This window comes from Pleurodeles waltl, chromosome 4_2, assembly GCF_031143425.1.
Source record: "Pleurodeles waltl isolate 20211129_DDA chromosome 4_2, aPleWal1.hap1.20221129, whole genome shotgun sequence".
NCBI lineage: Eukaryota > Metazoa > Chordata > Amphibia > Caudata > Salamandridae > Pleurodeles > Pleurodeles waltl.
In genome coordinates this window covers 953114572-953139407 of record NC_090443.1, presented here as the reverse complement: position 1 = coordinate 953139407, position 24836 = coordinate 953114572, and the positions used below count along the sequence as shown (strand labels likewise).

At 41.3% G+C, this 24836-nt stretch overlaps 1 long non-coding RNA gene across 3 annotated transcripts in view; it reads right to left on the bottom strand.

Annotated features, from left to right (window-relative positions):
* LOC138293521 (uncharacterized) overlaps positions 1–24836 on the bottom strand; it is a 945691-nt gene that overhangs the window by 13217 nt on the left and 907638 nt on the right. Inside the window, exon 5 of one of the 3 annotated variants that reach the window (XR_011203027.1) lies at positions 10573–10641. The exons of the other annotated variants lie outside the window; for them this stretch is intronic. This is a non-coding gene — a long non-coding RNA (uncharacterized lncRNA). The remainder of the gene's footprint in view (positions 1–10572; positions 10642–24836) is intronic. 3 annotated transcript variants of the gene reach the window in all.

Here is a 24836-nt window from a genome sequence, read left to right as displayed (position 1 = left end):
TGGACAGTATAAAGGGAGACACTCACCTGCAGGCACCTTTACACATCCAGGGCCACCATGGAGCCATTCACAAACATCATGCCACTGCTCGTGGAAAGACCACAAAATCAAAGTCGACGACATCAACCATAAGCACACACACCTACCTGTATCATCATTCTCTAAAAACAGCTTGTATTCCGGCAAACACATCATCCAGGGGGTACGGCACAGGTACCAGGGACACATCTCATACAACGCACACTCACTGGCATACATCAATGCGGACACCTACACACACACACACTATGCACACTTTGGCCAGCATACTCACACTGCACTGCAACACTACACAAAAACACACAGCTCAGGAACAGGGACAATGAAGGCTACGCAACATTGTCACACACAGCAAAAACACAGCTACAGCACATATACAAATACTACTCACACAACCACATTTCACACTGTCCCCACATACAACCCACATATCTATTGATGTGGCATGGAACCCAAACACCACAACCAGTAAACAGGCCTGCAATGGACACACACATCACAGCACATTGGAAACACAATGGCATGCATAAAACACAAAGAGACCAATACAACAAGAACAACATGACAACTATACCTACACAATTTGGATGGGGCCACCTGGGGCACACAGGCAGTGAGACTGCACTGGGACATATAACACTTTGAACAAGACCCTCAAACAACATCTCCACAAGAAATTGTCCTACATGGGTCTCAGAGACAAACAATACCAAAACCAATTGTCATGCACATCTGCACAATGGGGAAGGGAAAATCAACAAAGCACATACAACTCCTTCTGCATGGGACATACCCCTACAGGAACCATCTGCAGGGGGCACACACCTAAATGGACACATGCACAGGCAAATGCAAACAAAGATAGCACAATTCAACACACTCCCTGTCTGCACATACAAACCTCAAGATGACACACATCTCATGTATACATAAGCCTGATCAGGGGGACAAGGCTAACACCATACCATACCAAACAGTGCACAGTGGCATGACACCACCTTTGCATTCGCACACATATCTATACACACAACATATACCTTCTCTTTGGGGACAACAACACTGCACATAAACTCACATACTGCTAACAACAGTACATGGAGCACCAAGCAGGCTCAAACACACACAACTGCAGGCACACAACCAAAGTCACTCAGGGACAACTGAAAGCTAGAAAAGAAAATGCTGGACAAAGGGGTCAAAGTCCGACAGGCACCCCCACCCATGCCTCTGTGATCTTCCGGGCCCAGCACCTCAGGTCCTCCCATCTCATGAGACAGTGGGCGCTCTGCCGGCTGTGGACCCTCAGGGTCCGCACCTTCTTGGAGAAGGCTCTCCAAATCCCTTTCTGATGGGTGCTGATCTGTATGGGTGCAAAAGAAAAGACAAGAAATTATGTCCACAGATCTCATCCAAAATGGCTGTCAGATACATGTCAATACACAAAACTATGAACATTCTTTTTTGCTCATACTGCCCACGGGTGCCATGTAGCAGCCACTGAGTACAGGGACATGACTACAAACACTTCCCAATCTGCAGACCAATCTACCATCCTGCTCAGTCCCTCCATTGACTAGGTAGGCCAACTGACATCTCCAGCAATCTGACTGAGAGCCGAGGAACTATGGAACCCATCACACCTCTGTGGCTTCTGATTGGTACACTCCTTAAGGCATGAATGCATAAATACACTCACACTCTATGAGAATGATTTCCTGCATACAGTTCCTACAGGCTACTGCCAGATTACAGGCTACTGACAGATTACAAACTCAAACATTACACATGGGTAATGATGAAGGGACTGGCATGGTGGGAATAGAGGGCATCTAACCTGTCCATGTGTGGACATGTAGACTGACAAATGCATACTCATGCCACCTCTGGGAGGGGATGGGGTACTCTATCATGTCCATGTGCCACCAACCATACTTCTGGACATATGTGTCCATCCTACAGAGATGGCATCCAACAAACAAAGGCATACATTGTCCAATTTCTGCTATGTGACCAAATAAACGAGTCACATATCATGGCTTCCCAGAATTTATCACACTGTCTGCACTGTGTGTTTATCATTTAATGCAATAGGCCTGCCCATGGCAAATATGACTTCTGTGATGCTGTCAATAGGGCTGCGTGAGTAAGGGACCTGTCAGGAGTCAGAGACACACATTGACAGTGATGCCAAGTGCACATTATATAAAGATCATTGTCTCCCTACTAAAACCATTTACATACTTATCACGGAAAGCACCTCAATTAGCTGCATTTTCTCACAGATCCAGATTGGTTCACATAACAGGGGAGTTAGCAGTACCATCGGGTGAGAATCCTGAAATGCCAAGTGAGGATGACATTGATGAAGAGGAAGGTGAAGACTTGCGGGCAGACCTCATCAATCATTACTTCACTTGAATGTACTTATGTAATGTTATTTGATTACTGTGACTGTGTATGGAACTGTAGGGGTCAGGATGTGTTGAGTAGGGTATTTTGTTCCGATAGACAGGGGATCTCATGCTATGTAGTATACAACTGAGGTTTGCTTGCTAAGTCAGGCTTGTAAATGTTGCTACCTTCTTGTTTGTTTCAGTCTCACTGTAATGTGCGTGGATCTACTGAAGTTTGAAATGAGGTTTGGGTCATATGTATACTTTTTCCTGGCTAAACTCCTTGTATTGTGTTTCATCCAAGTCTCTTCATCATGCCATCCTCATGTGGGCATTTCAAAGTTGTGACATTGCCAGGTACCTGTTTCTGTTCTGACATATGAAGTGGATATGGACTGGTCCAGGTAACGTTGGTCACAGGTATGGTGCCAAACAGCTTGGACATGGTGGGTGGAATTCTGAAGTGCACAATACACTTATTTGATGTGGTGAGTTGGTCCAATTGTCTCATGTGTGTGATCATGTGGCCTTGGAACATGTCATCCAGTGCAATCCATGCATTTTCCTTTCAGACTGTGTTGACAATGATCCTGTATGAACTTTGTGTAGCTGTCAATGTGTTTCTTCATTGCCGGCGACAGTGCCTGTGACACAACACTGACATAGGTTTGTGTCATGCCACCAGATGCTTGGTCATTGTAATAGGATGGGCCTACGAAAGGGACTGTTGTACTGCCCTCTGTCTGTGCCATGGAGTATGTTAAGTTGGCAGACTTGGTTTTAGTATATGATAAGGCTCTAGCTAGTGACAATATCCACAAATCTGTTAGCCTATTCTACGGGACAAGGTCTGACAAAGTCTTTTCTTCTGTGGTCTGGGGGACTGTACCTTTGTGACATTTAGCCACTCAAGATGGTTCAGCTATTCTTGGCTATGACAGTCCAGACATTTTAACAGCCTATGTGCTCTACTGTGCAATAAAATGCTTGGTGTGACCAGACACTTGTGTCATTGGGTTGCTACTTGTCCTCAGCATGACACTACCTGGGACATTTCCCTCCTTCCATTTCCATCTTATGTCTTCCTCATGTGCATCACTTGGGTTTACAATTCAACCTTTCAAAATGTTGATAAAACGGTAGTAGGCAGTGTTTTTGTGATAGGTGTGTTTATTTACGTATGTACAGAACATAATTGTGAGACGCAACAAAAAAGTAAAGTGAGCTGGTTGTCACAGTCGTTGGAGCACAGGTTTGAGGGCGACTGGTTTTCCTGAGATGTTGAAGCAACGGGGCTAGTAGGAGTTGATGTGGTCACGGTGAGGCTCACTGGTGTCTTCTGACTAGATTGCCCGGATGGGCCAGAAATGTATTCAAAGTCAAGACGTCCAGGAATGGTGTCCTCACAGAGGGCTTCATCCACGGGGCAGTGGCAGTCTCTTCAGTGGGCTACATATTCACAGTGGCAGCTAGTCCTGTTGATGTGAGAGATACAGTGATTAAGGTTGTATTGTGACATCTACCTCCAATAGCAAACAGTGAAATTTGGCTAAGGCCATGTACACCTTGTATTTGCAGATTTTCCTTATGTGACAGGCACATATGCTATTAGTTGTATTGATCTGACATTTGGGTAACATACCAATTCCATTTCAGTCAACTACCTTCAGAATGTCTGAATTGATTAGCGCTTGGGAGGATGGTCATAGACTTACTTACTACCAGCTTTGCAGGCTAAACAGTCGCTGGGCAGGATGTGGTTTAGGTAATTATAAGACCTAGTTGACTGTAATGCAGATACACCCAGAACCTTGTTGTATAAGTGATATTTTTCATCATGTGGTCAGTGCATTGTGAATGTGTCTGATGTCAATACCATTCATATGATGCATCTTGGGACCTTTGATCTGTATGTTTTTTTGGCACACAGTTTGTCCTTCCTGTCCACAATATTTTCATCTTGACATAGCTGCTCAATATGGATCTAGATGTTAAGCCACATCACAGAGTGTACAATGATCTGTATCTTGGTCCCTCCCAGGTGGGTAAACTTCATTTGTGAGTTCAGAGACAGGTGCACAATGTCACATGGGCACTGGCCTGGTTATTGGAGTTACATGGACTGACCCTCCTGGGATCTACAGTCATGTTACACCAAGTACTAAACACAGTATACAGATCTCAGGTGAGCAGAGTTCAAAGGCTGAGTAGAGGGAGAAGGGTCACTGGAGCCGAGGACACTGTTTTGGCTGAGTGTAGTTACAGTATTTCTGTCAATGCCTGTCCTAACCACACAGTATACAGATGGCATCCTCTCAGGTGTCTACATTCAAATGTGGAGGTAACACTCAATGTCATTTCGTGTTCAGGTTTTTGCAATGGTGGAGCAGTGTCTGTTGGGAATTGTAGTGCTGTCAATCCTTGTACTACACAAACTATACAGAGTTGCTATTGGCCCAGATGAGTCTACTTCACAGGTTGGAGGCCAGAGAGAGGTCTATAGTCAGGTGGACACTTGGCTTTTGAGTGGGTTGACAGTGGAGTTGGCAAAAGGTGATCAATGAACATGCATGACAATACATTTTGCTGATATTTTGTTGCTGTGACTTACCCGACTCCACACCCCCAGGTATTCCTGTCAAGCCATCAGGATGCAGAATGGCCAAGACCTTCTCCCAGGATGTGTGTTGTAAGGAAGGATGTTGGGGCCCACCGCCAGTCTTCTGGACATGCAGCTGGTGCCTGGATGCCATGGAATGGACTTTGCCCCTGAGGTGGTGATAATTAAAAAAATAGATAGGTGGTGGGATTTAAACAGGTGACGGGGAGTAAATGGAGTAGTGAGGTGAAAATGGATGTGATAGGAGTGTGTTGAGGGTGTGGGATATGTGCTTAGTGAAAGTTGGTGGAGTGCCTATTCTATGGTTTTATCTTTTTTGATAATGCGCTCTGGCTACAGTATTTGGCATTGTGGATGCAAAGGATTGTGTTGTGTGAAGGGGTGTGTTTTATAGTGTGCTTTGCAGGTGTGTAGGGTGTGGCAAGTTGAGTCAGCTGTGTTGTTTTCAAATCCATCCAATGGGTGTTGTGTTTTACTTTGTTGATCTCAAACTGCTGTGGTTCGGACCGTCATTAGCTGACCGCTGTTGCGACTTTGTACTTGTAATAGGTTCCATGGTTGCATGACGGGCTGTCAGACCACCTATTTCTCGCCCTCCAAAGTACTGGCGGTGTTGTTTTTTTGGCTGGCTTTTATCGCCCCTGCCTGTATAACTCGTACAGACCACCAACATGGCGGTCTTTTGGAGGCCGCCACAATGGCGGTCTTGCAGTGCGACCACCAAACTCGTAATGAGGCCCTTAATCTTCCCATGCCTAAAACTAAAATGAATGTGTCCTTGTGTAATGTAACTGATGCTCATGTAGTGCACTCCAATACCTTAGGTTTAAGTAGCTGCAAAAAGACATAAAAAATAAGTGTGTTGCACACTTTTGTCATTGGGCTGCATTTGGGTGATATTTGAATTACATTTGGGCTCTTTGTTCTCTGGTGGCCATCTTGGGAGACATATTTGTTATGATGCTCCCTAATTTCCCCAAGATGGTGCTCAGAAGGACCACAATTGTGCATAAATTCGGAATGTTAGCACTCTAGTTGGTCATTTGAACTGTAGTAAAGCTGCTGATCATCAGGGAGTTAACTGGCAGTCAGCTGCTGGTTTTGAACATGCATGTTTCAGTCTGTATGTCAGAATGTTTTAATGAAATAGAAAAGGAAGATATTTGCGAACTCACTTAAAATATGTCCTAATTTTTCTTTCTACGCAACTAACCATAATTTCCATGACAAGTTTAACCAGTCTGATTCAATAAGTTGGCTGCAGGTGTGCCACACATATCATAAGTAAGACTGTTAGCACTCTGGCTGTTCTTTGGAACACTCTGGGAGGTTGCAGTAGAACATAAGGGAATCAACGGACAGGCTGCCCCTGTTGGAAATACATGTTTTACTAAGCATGTCAGACTTCATTCCCATATGGGTGTAAAAGATACTGTGAATTCACAGAATATATGCTCTATTTTAGCTTCTGGAACACTTTCCGTTACCTCTATAGAAAAACCATGAGAAAACAGTTTTTTTCTCAAACATGAGTCATGAAATTCCAGCAGAAGGTTTTTTTCAAAGAGTAAAATCACCTTAGAACATACCACAATTCCTAAAATTAGGTTCCAGCAACAAATGATTTATATTGTAACTAAAATCTGTTATCACCCTTTATATGTCTTCCTTTTTGTGACCCTCATAACCTGCCATTCACTACAATGCATATCAAAGGGTGCTATCATGTATACTGGTCCCAAGATGGCTGCCGGCACTTCCTGGCTGAAGTGCTGACACAAATCAAATTTCACCATGAGATCTGCGCTCTGCCCAGATATCTATATTTCTTTGTCCTTTAATAACGCCAAAACTACTGAACGGATTTAGATCAAATAACAAAAAGCACAATCTGTGCACCAAGATTTAGCTTTCTGCCAAATTTAGTGTAATTCTTTTTAGCAGTTCAGAATGTAGTTGTGTCTAAAGACCCTATGGAAAAATGCATGGGGAAAAGGTGTTTTGGGACCCCAGCCGACAGATCACCTCTAACATTTCAATATAGCAGCTGAACTGACTGTTGTATTTGTTTTTAAAAAATTATGACTCGTCAAACGGTGCCAAAGTTATTGTTTTATATATATATATATATATATATATATATATATATTTATATAAAATGGCCTGAACATGCTGTTACTGCTGCTCCAGATATGTTGTGGCAATGTACATTACAATCTAAAATCCATAAATCAATAAATCTATTTACCCAAAAAATTAAATACAATGACTTTGAAGTGCATTACCTATCTATATGTTGAAATTGAAATTATATACATACACACACACACACACACACATAAATAAAATAAATATACATTAGATTTAAATAAAAACACTAATTAGCTTTAATCATAAATGATTTTAAAAAATCAAACTACTCTCCAAGCAACCTATGAAATTAAATCTAAAAACAGTTAACAAATATAAATGCTTTCTAATTTACAAAATAGTATATAAGAACACAAAACATACAAAAATGAATCCTAAAAAGCTACCACAGATGGAACATCTTTCACCTTGAGGCTCAACATAAGAATATTGCTACATTTAAAAAGAATACTAAATTCAATTCACAAAGAAAGTTATGAAAATAACCAATGTTATACTAGCTGGAAACAAATAATAAAATAAGTTAACTAAAAAAACTAAAACTATACTATACATATATATCTCAAAAACAGAGGTATCTTCACTATAAGACAAAAGGAAAAGGAAAATCAAGCCAAAGACATCTGAAAATTACAAGTCCAAGAAAGCCAAACTCAAAAGTGTTATATCTAATGCACATAATTAACATTAAAACTATAAATATTTAATAAAAATAATTTCAAACCAAACTGAACCTAACAAAATCAAAACAAAAAAATCACCACATAATAACCGTTTGTAACTAATATATCTCTTTGACTCAACTGTCATCAAGTCAAACGCAAACAGCTTTTCAAAATCGAGATTTTGAGAAACTGAATAATGTAAGTAGAAATGTGCAACTATAATATTAAAGTGTATAAACAAACGTGAAAATATGAAATATATTTTAATATAATTAATGTATAAGCATTATATGCTAAAACCCACAGATAAAATGTTAAAATAGCAACAGACATCACATCTCAAATAGAGAAGCTTTCACTCTGGTATAGGGGATGTTACTGAAGTGCTATGGTATGGCAGGGCTACTACTAAAAATGACATTGTACAAAATGTTAGGGAACATAGTCCTCCCCCTAAGATTACAGAAATAGAAATGAGGGATGCCATACAGGACCTGAAGGAGGCCTACACAACCTTACACAAGCCAACAGGAACAATAATGAAAAATACTATTCAAAACGCTCCTGAACAGGCAACAGGTCAACTTCCTGCCATACAAAATCTAAAAAGATTAATTTGTCAGAACACTTAGAACACCTAGGAAAAAAGCAGTAGCATCTAGAAGAGACGAAGAGCTAGGCATACTCCAACATTTACTAACCACACATTGACCCCTTCTAAATATATGACAATCACAAAAAGGATAGAAGAATTATAATGTATGCCACAATAGAAATGCTAACAGAACATATATAAAACAACAAGTTAAGATTTATAACTGTTAGAAAATTATCACAGATTTTGAATATACAATGGTTTCCACTTACTCACACACTGCAATTCAGTGGTACTATTTTAGCCTTATAGCCCGCTCTAGCGGGCTATACCAGCCATTAAAGACCCGCTCCAGCATTAAAGGCCCCAGCCGAAGGCAAGGGCCTTTAAAAAGGAGGCGGGCCTTTAATGGCTGGCATAGCCCAGCTAAAGTGGACTACAAGGCTAAATAAAGGCCTCACGAAGCCCGAGGGGACTGAAAGCCAATTGGGCTCCGTTAGGTCTATGTGAGAGAAACACAGGAATGTTTGAGCTCCGGGCTTTTGCCAGCCATTAGAAGTACAGAGCACTCCATTGTCTTCAATGGACCTCATAATATTCCAATGTTCTAATATTATTTAACCAGAGCATACGGAGGCACATACAAACATCCACCCTGAGTGTACAGTATGCACTACCAAGAACTTGCACATGAGAATAGAAACAAACGTAGCTCTTTAGCATACATCCCTGTAATAGACATCATTAGATATTATGAATTCAAATTGCATCCTCATGTTATAAAAAACATTAAACAAAACTTGCCCTATTAATGGGTCACTTTGAAGATACCTGGGTTGGACACCTGCACTAATAAGGACACAGACATTAAGCATCACATTCCACGGTGGAATGTCTACGATAACACCATGTCCCAAGAAGAAAAGACAAGTAACGCAGTGTAACAGTGGCACAATTTCCTACAAGGACCACTTGGAAGAAGTCACCTTACTCTAAACCAATTTTTAGAAATACTCAAGAAAAGGCAAAGCTACCAGGAACTAAGAATGGTGTAATCCCTAACCCTAATCAAACCATAAATATCAAAACAAATTAAACAAATACATAAAATTTAGCGAGCAAAATAATATTAACAACCAAGACGTATTGTATCTAGATTCATTAGCAAGAACATAATTTAGAAATCACCACACTGAACAACATCAGAATTTAAATTTGCCCAAATACACAAATATATATATATTTTTTTATAAATGTTTATTTATAGTTAATAATAACTCAAATCTCAAATATTAATCTTAGAACTAAAGAAAATGTGCAATATTTTATGTTTCAAAGTAAGTAAAGATTGCAGCAATAGATATCTATAGATAAATATAAAAAACAACAAAAACCAAATAGATTTAAATAAAAAATCTCTACAATATATAAAATATCCTAACATAATAACATAATATTAATACAAAATTACAATGTAAAAACTATTAAAAAATTAACATTTTCCACCCAATAATATATCATAATAATTAAAATTACACATACAATTTTGTTGTTGAAGTCCTCAGAAATGAAATCACAACAGAAAAAAAGCAATTCTAAAAATGTATCCATGAAAAAGGTCACACAAAATGCAAAAATAAGTCAAAACAAAAATAAAATATCCAATATTTCATAAATCCACTTAACCCATTAAATAAATATTCAATTTAAACAAAATATAGAGACACTCCAGGAAAATCAACAAATGAAGGAAAAAAGAAAACAAATATTCAAAACACATAGAGAATAAAATTGTTCTCCAATATCTAAAATAACATGTAAAACAAGAACATAGAAACCTTTCCTAACTACATTCACAATTCTAAATCCACATATAAAACACAGTACAGTTGAAATTTATTACAAACATTTTACACCTATATAAAACACAAAACACATAAACAGATTATACATTACATGTAAGCTTACTGCACTAACTTAAACTAGCCAATCCAAATTACACTAAAAAATAAAATTGAAGACGTTAAATTTCAAATACTACCCTGACTAACTTTTAACACCTCTCTTCAAACACTAATTCCTCGCAAAGCAATTGTAAACTACTATTACCTGAACAGGAGAGCAGGAAAAGGAAACCACGACCTCAAAGTGCACAAACAGCCGAAAATGATGAACAGTCTACAAAATGAAGCAGCTGTTAAACATGGACAAAAAACACTTACATCCCTTACCATGAAACAAATAAATACACTTATTATTAATGTTTGTAAATTAGTATAAAACATGGAAAAATGCGACAATGTATTTTTATGTGCAAAAAATAAACTATGTAAAAAAACTGTTAATGCTAAAAATATTGAAAAATAGTTGGTATGTGTTTATGATACTTTTTAATATTCCAGCAAATAAAATCCAACTGCAGCTGTATATCGTCCATGGTGGTGATGCTGGTAATGGGTGGTTGTCCCGTTGACCATACCAAAAGGTTAAACCCCAATGACAGAGAGAAAACATCAGCACTTCAGCCAGCTTTTCACCCACTTTATTGGCAATAACACATTTCAGCAAATTCTACTTTTGTCAGACCTATCAGAGCAAGCTACTCAATCTTGTGGGGCTCCTCAACAGTCTCCATTTTCCTCTGCACTCTTTAAATGGCCCATCCAGTGAAGAGAACAAAAATCTGTGTTCTTTACCCAGTCCTGCATCACTAACAATCATTCAAAATCAATATTGGAGAAATATATTTTTTAGGGACATTAAGAGACATATAAGGCCAAGGCTGTTGTTAGGAGTCGGTTTAGAATTAGAGCTAGGGTAAAAAGTTTGGGTCAAGGATAGTGTTGGGGTACTCTGTGGGTTATGGTAAGGGTAAAGTTATAGTGATTACAAGAATAATGTTATGATAAAAGTAAGCATCAAAGTTAGAGTTAGGGTCAGTGTTAGGGTAGACTATTGTTAGACAACTAGGTCAAAGTTGGGCTCATAGCAAAAGTCCTGGGGTCAAGGCAACTCATAATAAAGGTTAGGATTTTTAAGTGTCAGGGCTGGGGCCAAGGTTATAGTTAGGTTTTGGGTAATGGTTGTTAACAAAGTCCGTGGATGGTTACCGTTAGGTCAGGGATATGTTCAAGGTTAGGGTGTATATTCATGTTTGGCTGAGGTAAGGGAGAATTCAAGGCAGGTTCAAAAGTTTGGGTAAGGATTGGGAATAATATTAGGGGTAGGCATGTTATTTCTGAAACATATTACAATAAACAAAACATTATAAAGAAGAGGGGCGGTGTGACAGAAAATGTTTTTTCTAACTGAAAAGGATTTCATTTGAATGATATTAAAGTGCCTTTCAATGCAACAAGTAATTCTGAATTTAATTTCAATTAAAAGGTGTCACTGAAATATATTGAGAGGAAAAGCTATGATAATTTACCAACAATAACCTCCTTCTACATAGCAATGTATACCACGTCTGCCATTTATAAGCACTATGCATAAAACTTTTTAGAATTCTCAGTTACAAGAACCCATGGCACATAAGTATAATGCATCCAACCATGAAGAAAATGGATAAATCTAACACAAATCAGAGTTGTGTGGATTAGACCTGCATCCTCCTTTGCAAGATTAGATCAAAGAGGACATCCTAATGTCTCTTCTGTGAAACTTCAGCAAATATCTATCAATCATACCCATGTCACTTCCCCTGCTAGGCTCATATTTCAACAGGCTAGTTAATAATGATTTGGGTCAAAAGGTTTCACCCATATTGGTATTAAGAGGCACCTGGTAATCCGCATGGAAAATTACAGGTGACAAATCCACAAAGTCAAAGTTGGAAGAATCTGTCACAAAACAAAAGACGCTTCATTACAGGAAAACATGCAGAAATTAGAAAGCTAACATCTATTTCTGCCCCTTATTTCCCATTACATATGAGGCTATTGGCCATTACCAATAATCCCTTGTTTTTCTGACATCCTGGAATAATTAAAACCCACAGTATTGATCATTCTGTATGGAGAATTACCTCATCCCAATTACAGCAGTTGTCATGATGGAGGCCATAATGGAAAAAATACAGCTTAAATGTGAAATGCAATCATGTTCGGTCTTCATCAATGGCAGGTGAGCTTTAACACTATCAACTTGAGGACTCTGAGGCCAAAACCTCAATAGAAACACAATTTTTTATTTTCATTCATTGCACTTTGATAAGCAGTCCAAGGCTTGCACGATATGAATGATAATATGTATTTATTACTTTTCCTCAATGAATAAGTGCTTCACTGCAGCCCATTCTCAGTATTAATCCTCCAACTTGTGTTACATCCAGAACATGGACTTGTTCAAGAACTTTGCATGCAAGTGAGCATAAATGACCATGGGGGTTATTACAACTTTGGAGGAGGTGTTAATCCGTCCCAAAAGTGACGGTAAAGTGACGGATATACCACCAGCCGTATTACGAGTTCCATAGGATATAATGGACTCGTAATACGGCTGGTGGTATATCCGTCACTTTACCGTCACTTTTGGGACGGATTAACACCTCCTCCAAAGTTGTAATAACCCCCCATGTGTTCTTCTATATATGTCATTGTAGGACCCACCTCGGTTTATGTGTATCCTGTGGTCAAAAGTAGGGATGCGATTGTTATGTCATAGGTCCAGTATCGATGGTGCCAGAGAAAGGTGGCATGGGTGGTGGGGGGATGGGCAATAGTTAAAGAAAATAAAAAGAAGAAAACAAAAATTACCTGCCTCTTGTTGTTCGCCGCACGCTGTTCTTCTGGTGTGTGTGTGTGCGTGCACAGGCTGGGACTCCCAGACTCCCCTATGGCCAATCCAGATGCTGCTCTCACGCAGGTAATACCCATGAGTGGAACATTAGAATTGGATGGAGAGGGTTGCTTTAGCACTCCCAGTGGGACTGGGAGCCTGTACCTGCTGTTGTTCTCCACCCAGCAATGCAGCTGGGGTGGAGAGATGTCAATGCTCATGTCTTAAGACGGCCGGCCAAACCATCATGCACACTGACAGCAGTGCCCACCACTCTTCCTGGTCCTCTACCATTTTTGTTTTTATGGCCCCGTCCCCAAGACTCAGCTCCTAATGGAAAAAGAAATGATAGCACACATCTTATTATCATTTAATTTTTCGTTTGCCTCTGCTGGCAGGGTGGCAACACTCCTTTGTCTTAATGGAGGAGTTGCACAATCAAATGGTGATATGATGTGCATCCCTCTTAGTGCATTGCAGTTCTGCAAGAGGTCATGGTCTTAACAGGCTCTGCAGCAAATATGTCTCTCAAGTCACCAGAGGCATGGATGGAGAAAGTTTGTATATTCTTGGATCTAATAAAGATATGAAAGAGGGTTCTTTGCAGGCTCAGCCCTTTACAATCTCTACATCAAAGACAGTTATCAGGCCATGGAAGAAGTAACAAAGGACATCCTTTAAGAAAATCCCGATCTTTACTTATCTGTGCGTACTACACTGTGTTGCTGGTCACAACCCCAAGATCATTATTGCTGTTAAAGTGGCTTATCAACAACACAAAAGTAAAATGGATAGTCATGTGTTGGCATGGAAAAGACCCTCTCCATGGTCCTGAAAAGCAGGTGTACCTGCCTCAAATTCACCATGGCAAGCTGTGCAGGATTTTAAATTTTGCCCAAACACACGACAGTCATGCATGCGTGTTGAGGGGGTCTTGTTTCACAGATTGCTACCAAAGAGCAGGGCTCTGTGGTCCTGATGGGAACACCATCATTTAACTGAGCATGACTACCGTCACTTTACTGGATTGCTGAATACTGAAAGTGATGGTAGTGACAAGATCACAGAGGCAGGACTGGCCTTTTTAGATGTCTTCTCCTAGGGAGAATCACCTACTGCTCTTTCCTGTATTTGTAAATTAGCCTGCCAGTTCCAGCAATGAGGTCCCTCACTTCATCCATAGGTGGCATGGATGATGCATGTGGTACTGTTACTTTTGTGTGTGGGCGTTGTGTCTGTAGAGAGTCTGATATATGTGTCACTGTCTACACTGGAGTCCTTTTTGATTTTCTGAAATCAAGTGGTACATAAGATGGAGAGTGGCGGGTATGAATTGCAGGGCTCCTCCAGGAGATTCCAGAGATCCTTAGCATTGAGTCAGAATATAGTGTATGGAAGAGACAAGACGGGCCTACCTTTAAAAGCTCAGGGAAATTCCTCTGCCATTTGCTTCCTCACTGTTTACTGGAAGGGGTCTCCCTGAACTCCAAAGGATAGCAGAAGTTAAATTGCTCTCTCTTTAGTGCCTTCATTTTAGGTCTTCCCTGACAAGAGAATTGTAGCTCCACCCACATTTCTCCAGGAAGACATAAAAAGCATTAATTGCTTGAAACTGGTCACACAATGAACTGCCAGGGTACACAGATCCTATGTTTAGTATAAGGATGGGATAGAAATGTTCAGCGAGTGTACCAAGATTTCTCTTCCAGAATATGGGGGCCCAAACCAGTGACGAACAAGAAACATTTTGCGCTTCAGGGTTCGAGTATCCACAGCTGCCTCGGGTCCACTTTGAATGTAGGAGCTTTCTGACTGCTTACGAAGTGAGATTGGAAGTGCCTATACACCAACAAGATGCTGCTTAGAAGAGGGGGAGTGAAGGTTAGCTGGCGATGACTGAGGTGGCTGCTGCACCCTTGGGAAGACCTGCACTACTCATGCTGAAAGATAAGGTCTGCATCACCACCAGAGTGTCCCTGCACTGAATATTGAACCTTGGAAGTACCTGTGACTATAGGACCTTCCTGTAGATTAACAGCGTGCAATGCTGCCACACCACTGACAGAAGCTTATGTCTAGAAGTATGAGGCACTGAGAACTTGTGACTACATTTGGTGGTGCCATCTAGGCCCAAGAACGACTCGGCAAAGCAAGACAGAGCAAACTGCAAGCAATGTGACTTGCATACAGTTGATCCTCCATTGGCGCTGCCACTCACCTGATTGGGTGTGCAGAGGCACACACAACATGGGCTACATTGGCTGGGCTGAGGCAGAGAACAGTTGATTCCACATGGTGAGCATTGTAAGGAGCACAGCACTTTAAGCAGCACTGCCCACCAATCACTGACAAGTGCAGGTCCAGCCTGTAGATGACAAACATACCCAAGGACATAAAAAGGTCCTGTGCAACCACAGTTTCGGAAGGAAAGGGAAACATTAACCCACTGAATTTGGACACACCTAACTCCTGGATGAAGGGGTAAGCCAAATCACTGGACACTGTATCACAGAAACAGATCCCCATAGGTTTACCTGTGCATGACTCATTAGATTCTCACCATCTGGAATAGCAGAGGCTGTTCTCCCAAGTGCACTTTGACCCTTATATAAGAGAACAGTGTAACATGTGAAGTGCCCTCCGAATTGTATATACAGTATTGTTCTGCGTAAATGTAAAACTGTATTTTATAAGCAAAAGCACTTGATGGATATTTATTAACTGTAGTTTGTTGGTCTTTTGAATTCTACATATCTAACCCACACCTCCTTCCCATGTGAGCCCTGGATTGCTAAGCTTTGCTACCCTGAGAGTCAACGGCTAAAAGAAAGTATGTGATGTTCATTTGTGGAATCACAAATAAACCTAAACACCTGCTCCAACTTGCACTGACAGTCACAATCGGAGCACAGTAATAGTTGTACGCCTGAGACTCCTGACGTTCCTGCAATTGGTGGCAAGCAGTGGTGGATCACTAGATTTGAGTTTCAATAGATGCTTAACAGTAAATCCAGGCAGCTTACGCATAATAATGGCAGAGGCGAATGGGAAGAAGGAGGCTTGAAAACATGTCCCTACATGAGTTGAATGAGATGTATTGCATTGGGGGTAGGGGAGTCTTACAGATTTCATGATGGATAAATGGGAGCTAGAGACCCGCATAGCAATAGAGAAGGTTGCCTGATTCTCATAGGAGAGTTCAAAAGATGACACTCCAGAGGACAGTCCTGGGGATGTAGGCTCTCAGGGTCACAGGTACATACTTCTTTAGACACACCTCCCACACTCCCGTCATGGTATCTGCTAAAAAGAATCTTCTCTAGACAGTCTCCTCCGTCCGTCTCTAGGGCACGAATGTTCTTTGTCCCAGGGATCACTCCTATAGATAAGTTAGATTTATCTGATAGCTTGAAACACAAGCTGGCACCCGGTAAAGCTAAAGAAGAGGAGGAGGAAAGAGCTAGGTAGTGTGAGAGAAACTCAGGTTCACCTGCCAGGAAGAGAGGAGAGGCAAACAGATAGAAAGGATGAGAGGACCCAGGAAGAGAGAAAAAGGAAACAGGAGAGTCATATGTAGACATGAGGCACTGACATTTCAGGGTGGTTCAGCAATTGTGGGATTTCATGCATGGTGCAAAGTTTGAATGAAAATTCCAAGGCAGTGATTCTACTTTGTCTTCTCCCCTTTAGCGATACCAAGTTCAATGTAAGGATGCCTGAGAATAAAAATCTGACAGATGAGTGCATGAATCTGATGAGATGGTTTGGGATGAAGCCAATCTAGTGTGTGCAGGCATTCAAGGAGAACAAGACAACAGGTGGGGTTTTGTTTAAGAACTAGATGTGAAGTAAAGGAGTACCCATTTCTTAATCAACTGATGGTACCAGAGTGACTCAGGAAAGAATACCCTACCCCTCTCAGGCAGTACTTCTCTGATCATACTATAAGGGATAAGGAGAAACGTTCTGTGTTGGCTGACAAGTTGTTAGCTAACTGGGTCAACAAAGGGCTGGACCAGCAGAGTTCCCTGCCTAAAGGGGAGAAGAGATGCCTAATACAATGTTTGTAAGCTGGACTGACAAAGCCTCTATACCTGTTATTTTTTCAAACATTGGTTCATCACCCTAGAGGCACCAGTCATGTATCAGGGCCTAGTATACCAACCTGTATACTGCACTTTTGGCACCCATAAAAAGTCCAAATAGCTTATGGGTTAGTCTGGATCTGTCCTGTTTTGTGAGCATCAAATAAATTTGTGCCGCACACTATTGTGGAAAATCTGTACTCTAAAAATGTAAAATAATTTAGTACCATATGTCTATGGACTGATTGGTTGTCTAACTGTTTTGACGTTGTGGCCCCAGGGTGTCATTTATAACGTGCATCTTTAGTTTTCTTCAAGACATAAGAAGAATGGGTGTCCGCTGACTTCTCTAATGATCTCAGAAGTGGGTGGGTATCATGTTGTACAAGGAACAAAGTTGAACATCTCCTGCAAAAAAAAAACTCTCCAGGGAATGAGAGTATGACATAATTTGCCACGTTTATTGTTCAAATTGTAAGCTAGAAGTCTGAAATCAACCAATGTGTTTTGAAAAAGCATAAACCTGCAGTACGCAGAGGGGATAAGTGTGCGTGCGGCTTAAGAAGAGAAGCTGTAGTGAACAAAAATGCTGCCAAGAAAAGAAATTGCTTTTCTAAAGCTCTGACAGCAAAGGCTTCTTAAATGCTACCATTTGACCTAAGGAAACAACACTATGGCTTTAGACCCCTGTTTGGTTTGGCATTGCCACAAATGTCAGGTCTTTGAAGATGTGTTTGGATAAAGTAAATGCATGGGTGAGCAGGGAAATTACCAATGCAGGTGGAACCCTCAGCAAATACTTGAGAAGGATCTTCGGTTTGATGGGGGCAGGGCGTTGTGTGGGACAGATTTAAATGTACTAAGTCTGTCACTGGTCCAAAGATGCTAAGTAGATCACAACTAGCCTATTATATTGGAAGTATGCCATCAACTGTAACCAGGCAAGGATTAATAAAGTGACATCAGGGTCAGTATTATGTGTTGCCATTGAGATGCATTGGTCTTTATTTGGTTTCGCCTTGACTACTTTACTTGCATAGAATTCATGACACGAGTTTTATAGAATACAACTGAATGAGAGAGAAACCACAGATTGACAATCATATTTCTTAAAAACACGCTTTCCAAGTTACTAATAGAATGAGAGCTGGATGTTAGTCTCAAACTGAGGGATGAGATTACAATGGAAGGGCACTTTCTGTGGGATCGTGAGACCCTACAGATGACAAGTTGAACCTAAAATGTGCGACCAGATATTTTTCCCTTTGTGTTCGCTAGCGAGATGCCATATTCCCTTACAAGTGACTGCAGTGAACCCAAGGTGAACAATCTAAGCTAAATGAACAGCCTGTATGGCTTATGGAAAACAGAAAAGTAATGTATGTACCAAATGAAACAGGTGAGCAATGTGGTTCAGACAGATGGGGAGCTGGTGATGAAGTACAACAGGGAGTCCGGTGTAGGTGGGAGGGCAAAAGTTGGAATTGCCACAGTTTTCTAAGAAGCTGTTTCCTTGTAGGAAATATTTTGCAACAAAAGTGTGAACACCAAATATAATAACAAGTAAAATAATTTATGTTTATAATAGTATAATTATTATTATTAATAGTATAAACACCTACTACTCCGCCTGTCCGTTTTCCCTGGAAAATGTTAATAAATCACTCAAATTCCGGAGAAGAAAATAAGATTAACAATCCTAGCACGCAATATTTATTTATTTATTTGTGCATTTGAGCGACAAGAGCATTCCAACAAGAAATACTTTCCACGAGTGACAGTAATGCAGTACATAAGGTTTTAGGCAGCAAGGGCAGTAAATACTGAATATTGTGTGGGGCTTCCTACAAGGTGAGACAACACCTGAATGAATCCGCTTGATGTAATCAGATTAGTGGTGGTTACTTTCCAGGCTTACAAAGTGCATCTTCGAAGAAGTTTTGGAGGTGAGAAGGAAGAAGACAGAGTCCGAGTCTAGCTCGGGTAGATAAAAACAGCAAAGATGCTGTAGGTTTTGGGTTAATAATGATGAGTATTTGAGCTAGGTACCGAGGGAAGAGTCCATGTATGCAAAGAAGAAACACGGATTGGAAGCCTGTATCTCATGTGTTTTTCCTTGCTCACAAGCAGCAAATTTGGCGACAATAGTTCGAGATTGTTGTCTGTTTAGGGAAATTGTGTAGGGTCATCGCGGTGAACTTTACCATTTTGCTCAATGGTAAGAATGAATGGTGAGGAAGGCTGAACAGTAAGCTACTACAATGATCTAATTTGTGCAGGACAAATGCACTATAGGAATGTTTTAACCTTGTGTTTCATGTTGAGGATTTTAAACCTGGTGACAGTAGGAGGATAAAGGATTCCCTGCTCATAGTTGGGTTGAAATTTAAATCAACATTTCTGAACAAAAGTGTTTTTATACTAGTGGCAGGGCAAAACTATGGGAATGTCCTCACTCTCAGATTTCACACAGTGAGATTTTTGGAAATGTGTATAATTTGTGTAATTTTCCAGAACATTTTGCATATTTCATAAGAAATTGAAAGTTCACCCACCAGTTACTACTTGGGCTGTGTGGCCTTGGAAAGGATTCCCCCATAGGCAAACTACAGAGCAGACTTACGGTGACAAGACTGGATAAGGTCCACTCAGAACCACACTATAGCACAAGCTCGGAATATTCAGCCTACTTGAATCTGTATGGTGTCCAGCACGTTGCAAGAAGATGCGTACATAAGAGGCTTGCAGGAAGATAAATGGAAGACGTCTTAATCGGCTGGGGTTAGAGGATCACTATCTGCTGGGAAATTCTACTTCGCTTTGTATCCTGCCCATAAGATGTGCTATCCTGGAAGTTTTCCCCTTTTCCTTCTTTGTATTTTATAACTCTGAACCTGAGTGGCAGATCCAGTCGTGACTAGAGATGAATGCCACTCATTGTAAAGATCTACACAATGTCCATCCTCTGGTTGTGATTGTGGGTTTCTCTCAAATCAGATTGTTAATGCTACATTGACCCCCATGTCTTAGGAGTTCTATATAGAGCTGCTTCCTGTAGTAAGATAATACTGGGTGGCTTCCACTGGCTATAACTTGATTATTAAACAGGTGATCATGGAAGAACTTATATTTACCTATTCATGAATTGTCTCTAAATTTCTTAAAGGCATGTGTTTCCCCACAGTACGGTGAAGTTGCCGTTGTACAATCAATGAGGGGGCAGATTCTGCATCAGTGTAGGAAACCAGATAACTGAGGTCAACCAAACTCCAATGTGCTATACTATATCAATAATAATACAATTTTTATACAGATCTGGGGTCTCTAAACACTGTGGTAAGAAGTTTTATTTTTACACAATTAAAGTATACTTACTTTATTGTGCCATGATCAATGGAAGGTGGGTTCTGCCTTGCTGAGATTCACACATACTGTCACCTGCAGCTGACTCACTGATCCCTGCAATGGGTTTGTCAACCAACTGAGCTACCCCACCACACTTTGGGGCGGCATGTAGGTACTCAAATTCCCTTTGTATTGACCTACCTATGGGTTCAAATTTATTGTACTTCAAAGAGGGCCAGAAAACATGGCTTTAGCATAAAAAGCATGGCTCTACCAGTGATTTCTGATTCACTATAGAAATATTCTTTCAAGCACCAAAGTACCCCTCGGGTGTAAATCAATGCTAACTTGGACTGCACCAGGGTATGCAGAGATCCTAACACACACCCCTAAATAAACCTGAAGAGTGTTCATTGTTGAAACCCTTCAAAGAGTTTCAAAGTCAGAATCTCACAAAACTGGGTGCAAAAGCCACCTCAGCCTCCTTGGTACTTCACATGACTGGACAAAGGGTAGCATTTTATTTGGCGAACGCGCTACATTTTGACCTCGACCATTCCGAGGAGAAAGTTAGTTACATGATCTGCGCTTTATAAATTCTATCAGTCACTCATTCATACATTGAGAGGGCCATTTATGAGTTTCCATAGATCTGTATTGCTCCATTGTATGGTGAAAGCCTCATTTAAGAAAGGTACTAGTAGGGCATCTGCCAAAAATCAGCAGGCATAAGACCCATCCGCTCTCCTCATGGTTGCCCTCTAAGAAGTAAGGGAACTGCTGAGTTGATGACAGTGGAGCCTCAGCCAGCTTGGTCTTGAAAACCCCTTGCAATGGGCCATCTGCTGAGAACTGTAGGTTCTGTGGCATTGGATGGTCCTCCGTATTAGCATAGATCTTCCAAAGCTGTTTTATAATACACTGGACCAGCATGCAAAGCATGGAGTTCCTTGGAAACAAAAATAGACCAAAGCCCATGATGTGCTGAAAGAAATCTCCAGCTTCGTAATAGATATGGACTTAAAAAACAAGCCCTCACTTTGGGGGCACCTTTTTGAAAAACAAAGAAAGAAAATGCAAAACTACCCCGTTGGCCAAGGCCACATCACATGATCTTAACTTGCTGCAAAGCAAAAAAAAAGTAAAAAGAATGGGGTTTTAATGCATGCACAAATAACATTTTTTTTAAAGTACCATTTGCATGTGTTAATCCCCATTGTTTAGGTTTCACAGGAGACAACTCATGCTCTGTTGGCAAAATCATTTGTAAACAAAAAAATAACAAAAAGTTTAAAACGAGTTTATTGGCTGCCCATTATATACCATTACTTACCAATGGTTGGCTTAAGCCCCACTCTTGTGTCCTTGCTTTTTATTGGTCAGTGCCTCCTGCTTTCACTAGTGTTGATCCCCGAGTGTTGGAATTTCACTAGGAGGGATAACTCCAGTGGAATTCCACCCCCTGCAATTCTGTGTGCCTCAAGGTCCAGAATAATCAAGTTCACAATCGCTGGATCTGATCATTCTGGCTCTGGAGACACCAGACGTGTTTACATGTTGCAGGAGTAGGCGCTGTGGACAGCCACACATTTCTGCCCTCGAAGCTCCACAGCTGCACAGGGGAAACAGACTGGGCTGATCCCAGAAAGGCTGATGTCTGCACCGCTCCTCCTATGAACCCCTCACCAGCTCTCTTGCTGATTCTTTCTGAGCAGGCAGAAAGTGTCAGTGGTTTTCTCACCAGAATCAGGAAGAAATGCAAGGAAAACAAAAACGGCATAAGTGGGTCTGTTTCGTTTTTCCCCCATTTTAGGAAGAACCTGTAATTGTTGGAGCTTTTATGCAGGGGAACGACTGAAATGGGAGATTACTGTCCACCGGGATCCCTACACCAAATTCTGGCACATATATAATGAGGGCCTAAGTCACATACCGAAGGCAAATAATAGATTTTTATGGCCACACTATGCGTTAAGACTACTTTTGGCTGAACATACCATAGAAACTGTAAAGATGACTAAAGGCCTAATTTGGAGTTCCAGGAAGGGGTTACTCATCACATAGGATACAATGGGATTTATATTTCGGTGGATGGGATATCCGTCATCGTTGTGAAGGAGTAACCCCCACCACCAAACTGTAAGTCAGGCCCTAAGTGTATTAAGCACACTGCTGACATATGCTGTGATATGCAGGTCACAAGATCACGCCCACAGGCAACCTAGTCTCCCATATTTCTGAAGTCACTGAATTGAGTGCCCTTAACTTGGATAGTAATAACACCGGTTATTACTAAACTTCGAAATGAGAAGAGTGCTAGTTAAAACAAAATTATAACATAACTCTTCATCGCACGATTACTCTGTATACAGTATCATAAACAGTCCCAGATCATAGTTTCTTTACATATTAAAATAAGGACTGAATACTTGGGAGCCCTTCACAAAGTCCTGTTTTTCAGCTGACAGTAATAAGCATTCTGGGAGTGGTAGTTTCACGGGGCGCCGCGAGTGATCATTAGTGCAGCAGATGCAGTGGGGTCCAAGAGCGTGACCTTAATTCTTGTTCTCTTTTATTGCCAAGTTGAGGTTCAAGGGCCCATATTCCTGTTGCATTAGGGAAAATCATGCAATATTTCATATGATGCTGGCACGTTCCCATAATAAGTAAGGACTACAAGTCCCAGCATCCTAAGTGTTCCTGGCAGACGACCCAAGAGAGGCTGCAAGGCATCTTCCTGACATGTAGCTAGTTGTTAAATACTTTTTTTCAGTTGGCGTAGGCAGGAGGTGTCAAAAAGATGCTATTTTACTTCTGTGCGGCATAGGTGAATAACTCTCTGTCCCAGTCCGAAACCAGAAAACTAGCCAGACGGCTTACCTAGGCTACATGATGCGCCACAGGAGCCAAGTGCCTGTACCTACGTAAAGCAGTATATTCTGGGACGGTTTTGGCGTGGACCTCAGTACGCAGCTCTCCCTTTACCACTTCCCACGGCATCCCATGACTCGCCCTGTCCCCTTCACGCCCACCCCGTCTCCCGCAGCTCTCCTCCATCTGGTTTAAGTTCCCGGGTGGACAAAGCATCGAAAGAAAGAAGAGAAAGGACCAGTGACATCCTCCGTGACTCAGGCTGCAGACAGACGCCAGAGTGCGCGTCGGGGCCCGGCTGGGGCTTCCCGGCGGGAGTCTGAGGCCTGGGTGGAGCATCCGAAGGGACAGCTCTCGCCACCGCGCCGACCGCTCCCAAACCTGCGTAAACACCACTCAAGTGAACGGAGCGGCTCGTTGGCGTGCGCTGCCCGCGGCGCTGTCACGTCAGTTTAGCAGGACTGTATTTTAATCAGAGCGCAGGCGTAGAAAGGCTGTTTGTCCGTCTTTGTGTGTGTTTTGTGTGCGAGGTTTTAGGAAAACTGATGGTTTAGGGGAATTTAAAGCGATCCGTCGTTAGGCGGAGCACGCAGGGTACTTGTATCCCGACTCCGTGGAGCCAGGTTCACAAAAGTATTTTGAATATAAATTAAGAAGGAGCACTTGTGAACTGTTCAAATGTAAGCATGTTTAGAATTTTTAAGATTAGACAACTCTATTAATTGCTATGACAAACGCCTGCTGCTGCGCGCTCCGCTCTCAGTTCCCCGCCGTTTCTGCTCACCAGCAGGGTCTGATGACGTCTGAAAGTAGGGTAATGTAATCCTTGACCTGAATTGCGAGCAAGCCAGCCTTCACCTGGGAAGGTTCCATAGATTCACTCCACTTCCAGAAGAATTAAAAAAAAAAAAAATGTGATTAAATGATTAACTAGTGCATTTAATTCACTGTAGTTACATACATATGCCAAAAGTAATGGGTTCTTAAAGCAAAGGCCGCTTTAGAAGTATTCCAATACTTTAATGGTGCACCTAAGAAACCTGACCTGCCACAGGAGCTGACCCCATTTTGTTCAAATGTTGGCAAGGACCCCTACTGCTTGGTGGCACATATGTCAGCCATCAAAGACTGTCTCTTTGGCGATAGACAAGACCTAGCCTACCAACTAGAGACAGAAGGGTTTTGGGCGAGGGGAGCACTTCATTACTTGTATGCCTGGGGACCAACAATGCCCAGCATGAAATCCCAAAAACATCACTTAGGGCGTGCAAATGTGCCTCACTCCACATATGT